Here is a 6,487-nt window from a genome sequence, read left to right on the forward strand (position 1 = left end):
GATTGACTTTGCAGTCTAGGAGCAGAGGTTCCTGTGACCATCAAGGGAGAAAGCAGAGAGTGGGACCCTACCCAAAGAGCAGTAATGCCAGAGATGGAGGCAGAGACTATGATGTGGAGAGATGGAGCGCCTGGGGACTTTATTTATTTTAATGTTTTATTGTGAATTATTTGATAGTTTACACGAGAGAACCTCAGTTTGATATTCATTCCATCGTATATTATTACATTGCCATGGTTCCAATCCCCTCCATGCATCGTCTTCTGACCAAAGGGCATATCCTAGAAGCCCATGCTCTACACTCCCCCCATCCCTCCCTTCTCAGTCTTCGGCCCATAGTTCCTCTCCCTCTCTGGACCCAGAGTCCACGGCTGGAGACTTTAGACCCAGAGAGGGAGAAGGGCTGTGTGGTGACGACCTGCGGGCAGGCTTGCAGGGTATACCCTTTGGTTGGTTGATGATGCATGGAGGGGATTGTAACCATGACAGTGAAATGATATACGATAGGATGAATGTAAAGGTAATGTTCTTATATGTAAACTATCACGTGATTCACAATAAAACATTAAAAAAAAAACCTGATTAAAAGTCAAAGAATGCAAAAAAACATACAAAACTAATTTCAATAAAACAAACAGGATTGACAGTACTAATCTCTGATAAAATAAACTTTAAGGCAAAATCCAGCATAATAGACAAAGATGGACATAATCTTATGATTAAAGGAACAACTGAATAAGATGATATAACCATAATAAATATCTATTCTCCTAATAAAAGAGCTCCAAAATATATAAACCAAACTCTAATGAATTTGAAGAAAGAAATAGAGGAATCTACAATAATAGCGTAGTGGTTATGAATCAGGCTACTAACCTCAAGGTCAGCAGCTCGAAACTACCAGCTGTTCTGCTGGAGAAAGATGAGGCTTTCTGCTCCCATAATGATTTACACCCTCAGAAACCCTGTACAGGGTCACTATGAGTCGAAACCGAATCCACGGCACATAACTACCACAATAATAGTGGGTGATTTTAACACACGGCATTGAAAAATTGATAAAAGAAACTTGACAAACACACAGAAGAACTAAACAGCACAATCACCCAACTGAACCTCATAGATGTGTACAGAGCATTCAACCCAAAACAGCCCAATACACATTCTTTTCCAGTGCACATGGAACAATCTCCAGAATAGACCATGTCTTAGGCCACAAAACAAATCTCCATACATTTACAAATTTTAAAATACTACAAAGCATCTTCTTAGACCACAATGCTATCAAATTAGAAATCAACAATAACAATAGGAAGACCAAGGAAATAAAGTCAAATACATGGAAACTGAATAACACCTTATTGAAAAGCAACTGTATAGTAGAAAAAACTAAACGTGAACTCACAAAGTTCCTAGAAACAAATGAGAATGAAAAACAACAAACCAAAATCTTCGGGACATGGTGAAAGCAGTGCTGTGAGGAAAATTTATTGCAATAAATGCACACATCCAAAAAGAAAGAACCAAAATTAACACATTAACACAGCATTTACAACAATAGAAACAGACCAATGGAGGAAATCTACAGTCATTAAAAGAAAAGAAATAATAAAGATTACAGCAGAAATAAATGAGATAGAAAACAGAAAAACTATAGAAACAATCAACAGGACAAGAAGCTGGTTCTTTGAAAGCATTAACGAAATGACAGACCATTGGCAAACCTAACGAAAGAAAAGAGGGAGAAGACAAATGGCATGCATTAGAAATGACATGGATGATATCATAACGAAACCAAAGGAAATCAAAAGGATAATAACAGAATACTATGAAAAGCTGTACTCCAACAAATTAGAAAACTTACAAGAGATGGATACATATTTAGAAAAACACGACCTATCTAAACTTACACAGAGTGAAGTAGAAAACCTGAACAGACCCATAATAAAAGAAGAAATTGATCAGGTCATCAAAAATCTCTCAACCTAATGAAGTCCAGGCCCAGTAGGCTTCACTTGTGAATTCTACCAAACATTCAGGGAAGAGCTGTCACCAATTCTACTCAAATTATTCCAGAATATAGAGGAGGATGGAAAACTTCCTAATACATTTTATGAAGCAAGCATAACCCTCATAACCAAACCCAGGGAAGGACATCGTTAAGAAAGAAATGATAGACCAATATCTCTCATGAACATAGATGCAAAAATACTCAACAAAATTCTAGCCAACAGAATCCAGCAGCACATCAAAAAGATAATACATCATGATCAAGTGGAATTCATAACAGGGATGCAAGGATGGTTCAACATTAGAAAAGTGATCAACATAATCCACCATATAAATAAGAAAAAGGAAAAGAAAACCATATGATCATATTGATTGATGCAGAAAAGGCATTTGACAAAATCCAACATCCAGTCCTGATAAAAACACTAAACAAAGTAGGAACTGAAGGGAAATATCTCAACATAATTTAGAGCATATATACAAAACCAACAGCCTATATTAGTCTCAATGTATAGAAACTGAAAGCCTTTCCTCTGTGAACAAGAAACAGACAAGGATGCCCTTTGTCACCACTCCTATTCAATATTGTGCTGGAAGTCTTAGCAAGAGCTATATACCAAGACAGGGAAATTAAAAGCATCTAAATTGGCAAAAAGGAAGTAAAACTCTCTCTAGTTGCAGACGATATGATCCTATAATAGAAAACCCCAAAGACTCAGTAAAAAGGCTACTAGACCTGATTGGAAGATTCAGCAAAGTGGCAGGATATAAAATCAATATACAAAAATCAACTGGACTCCTGTATGCCAAAAACGACAGCACTGAAAAGGACATTAGGAAAGCAATGCCATTTACAATAGCCGCTCAAAGGATGAAATATCTAGGAATAAATGTAACCAGAGAAGCAAAGGACTTATACAAAGAAAACTACAAAACACTATACAAGAAACCAAGAGACCTACAAAAATGGAAGAATGTACCATGCATGTTCCTGGATAGGAAGACTTAACATTGTGAAAATGTCAATACTGCCCAAAGCAATTTATACATATAATGCATTCCCAATCCAGATTCCAGTGACATTCTTCAAAGAGATGGAAACACAATTACAAACCTTATATGGAAAGGAAAGAGACCTAGGATAAGCAAAGCACTGCTTAAGAAGAAGAATAAGGTTGGAAACCTCTCACTCCCCAACTGCAAAACTAATTATGCGGCTACAGTGGTCAATATGGCTTGGTACTGGTACAATGAAAGATACAATGATCAATGGAACAGAATTGAGAATCCAGAAATTAACACATCCACATAGAGCCAACTGATTTTTTTTTTTTTAATGATTTATTGTGAATTATGTGATAGTTTACATGGGAGAACATTAGTTTTACATTCATTCTATCGTATATCATCTCATTGCCATGGTTACAACCCCTACATGCAATCCTTCCCCTGTGCCCCCCAGGTCTTCAGCACACAGTCGCTCTCCCTCTCTGGATGCAAAGTCTCCAGCTGCTCCATAGCTCCCCGTCATCATCTCTGGCTCCATTTCAGGCATCGCTGCTTCTCTGGGTAGGGTCCCGCTCTCTGCTCTTCTCCCTTGATGGTCTTCGGGACCTCCGCTCCCAGACCGAAAAGTCAATCACTCCGCTCCTTGCTATAAAACATCAACTTTTACACTTCCAACCCTCACAGTCAGTCCTGATAACAATCATACACCATTGTATCACAAGAGACCCGTCTGCATTTCATTGCATCAGCCCCGCCTAGTCAGATTGAATACTACTCACTGGAGATTATACCTTCCTCCGAATCTAGGTTCCCTCATGAAAGCTTGTAAGCCAGTCACTTCTTGCCTTTGTAAACCCCCCATTTTGGGTAGTCAATGTCCAAGTTGCCCATCCCTGTCTACTCTGCGTGTGGAGGGGGTGGGAATGATTCTCGCTGTAAAGACTTGTTCCCTCCTTTGAGCTACTGCTTCCAAAGGTGTAGGTCAAGTTCATCAAATTGTATGAGAATTTTTTTTTTTCCCCCTCTTCTTTTTACTTCTGGTTGGAGCCAACAGATTTTTGAAAAAGTACCTAAATATACCTCATGAGGAGGTGATAGTCTCTTCAACAGATGGTGGTGGCAGAACTGGAAAGTGATATGCAAAAGATTGAAACAAGAACTTCATTCACCTCACACCATATACAAAAACCAAACCAGCATGGATTAAAGACCTAAATGGTGAATCCCAGAATTATGAAGGCTATCAATGAAAAAATAGAGACAAATGTGAGGGCACTAATTCAGGTAATACACAGACTACCAAACAAAAGTAGACAAAATAGATGAGTGGGATATACTAAAAATTAAAAACTTATGTGTATCAAAAGACTTCACCAAAAGAATAAAAAGGGAACCCACAGAATGGGAAAAAATCTTGTGTAATGACACATCAGACATGGGACTCATTTCTAAAATCTATAAGAAACTACAACATCTATACAAGAAAAAGACAAATAACCCAATTAAAAAATGGGCACGGAACATGAACAGACACTTCACCAAGGACGACATCAAAGCAGCCAACAAACACAATCCCTAGCCATTGGAGACATGCAAATCAAAACAACAATGAGATATCATCTCACACCAACAATAACAGCAAACATCAAATAAGTAGAGGACAATAAATGCTGTCGGGGATGTGGAGAGACTGGGATGCTCCTGCATTGCTGGTAGGATTGCAAAATGGTCCAACCACTCTGGAAAGCAATACGGCTCTTTTCAAAAGGTTGGAAATAGAAATACCTTATTGTTGTTAATTGCCGTCGAGTCAGTTCTGACCCATAGTGATGCTGTATAGGGTTTCTAAGAGGCAGCTGGTGAGCTTGAACTACTGACCTTGCAGTTCAAACAGCTTTGCAGTCTGGCGCATTATCCCACAGCGCCACACCAGGACTCCATCCAGCAATTCCTCTACTTGGTATCTACCGACAAGAAATACAAGCCATAACACGAGTAGATATGTGCACAGCTATGTTCCTAGCAGCACTCATTACAATAGCAAAAAGATGGAGACTGCCTAAGTGCCCATCAACTGAAGAATGAATAAACATTGTGTGTGGTACATATACACAACGGAATATTATACTACCTTGCAGAATAACAAGGAAGCTGCAAGCTACCGCATAACATGGATGAACCTTGAGGACATTATGTTGAGTGAAATTAGTCATTCAGAAAAGGAGAAATACTGCATAGGACCACTACTGTCAAAGAATAAGAAAAAGAACTCATACTAAAGGGGGGGAGATTCTATGCTGGTTACCAGAATGTTGGGGGTGGGGTGAGGAGAGGGAGGGGAAAGTGAAGCACAGCGCAGGGAATAGACACAGGATAGTTTGGGTGCTTGGGAGGGGTGTAATACACAAGAAGGGGAAGGGGAATGGAAGAACAAAGCAGATGGGAGACCAATTAGGCAGGTCTGAATGGGCTAAGTTGGTCAGAGGTAAATAATGATGTATGCACAACCTTGGAACAACAGGTCACTGGTATACAGGGATTGAGACATGGTTGGAATGGGCAAAACATAGGAAATAATGTTAAGATGCTTGGCTGTCTTTTGAATCTGGTTTCCCTGGCATACCATTATAAAACAGATACTTAAAGGAGAGAAAGGAATAGCCAGAAATATTACCATAGAAAGCTTGTAAGTCCGTCTTCTGTCTATAACTGATTGGAATACCTAAAATGGGACTGCAAAGTGCCCAGTGAAGGAGGCTTCCTGTGGAGCCTCTGCATTACATAAGACTATAGGTGGAATCCTGAACCCCATCCAGAATCTTCTGAGGTGGGAAATTTTCACTTGAAAGGACAAGTAGAGCAGTTTGGAGCGGGTAGAAGAACAGAAGATACTCCTTGAAAGAAAGAGCGACAGGAAAAATACAAAACAATAACGACAGTCCAACTGATTACTACAAACCAAGCAAGTTGCTCGCCCAGGAGACATCAAGGCAAGTGGTCAGGTTACCTTCCAGATCCTCTTGGAAGGAGACAACACCCTTCCAAGATCAAGAATCAATGGGAATACATGCTCTGATTGGTGACCACGTTCATCACCAATAAGGGGAAGTGAGAGAAAAACAGCAGTGAAGGTGCGTGCTAAGCTCTACAACGTTCAATAGACTTTTGTGAACCTGGGTGAATACTTGGTCGGCAAGCAGTGTGGCGAGACCTGGAGACTCTTGGGCCCAGAGTCAGTGACATAGCCACAGAGGACTAGAATGAAGAGTGAAGCATCCAGCTGACTGAAGAAGTGAGGGCATATGCCTAAGAACACCCACACTTGCAGATAATACCCACTTGACCTCAATGACTGGATGATCAGAGCTCAACTAGAAGAAAAAAAAGAGTAATCTGATACAATTTGATGAACGTGACCTACACCTATGGATGCAGTAGCTCAAAAGAGAGAACAAATCTTTACAGCGAC

Source organism: Chrysochloris asiatica, unplaced genomic scaffold, assembly GCF_000296735.1.
Source record: "Chrysochloris asiatica unplaced genomic scaffold, ChrAsi1.0 scaffold00533, whole genome shotgun sequence".
Taxonomy (NCBI): domain Eukaryota; kingdom Metazoa; phylum Chordata; class Mammalia; order Afrosoricida; family Chrysochloridae; genus Chrysochloris; species Chrysochloris asiatica.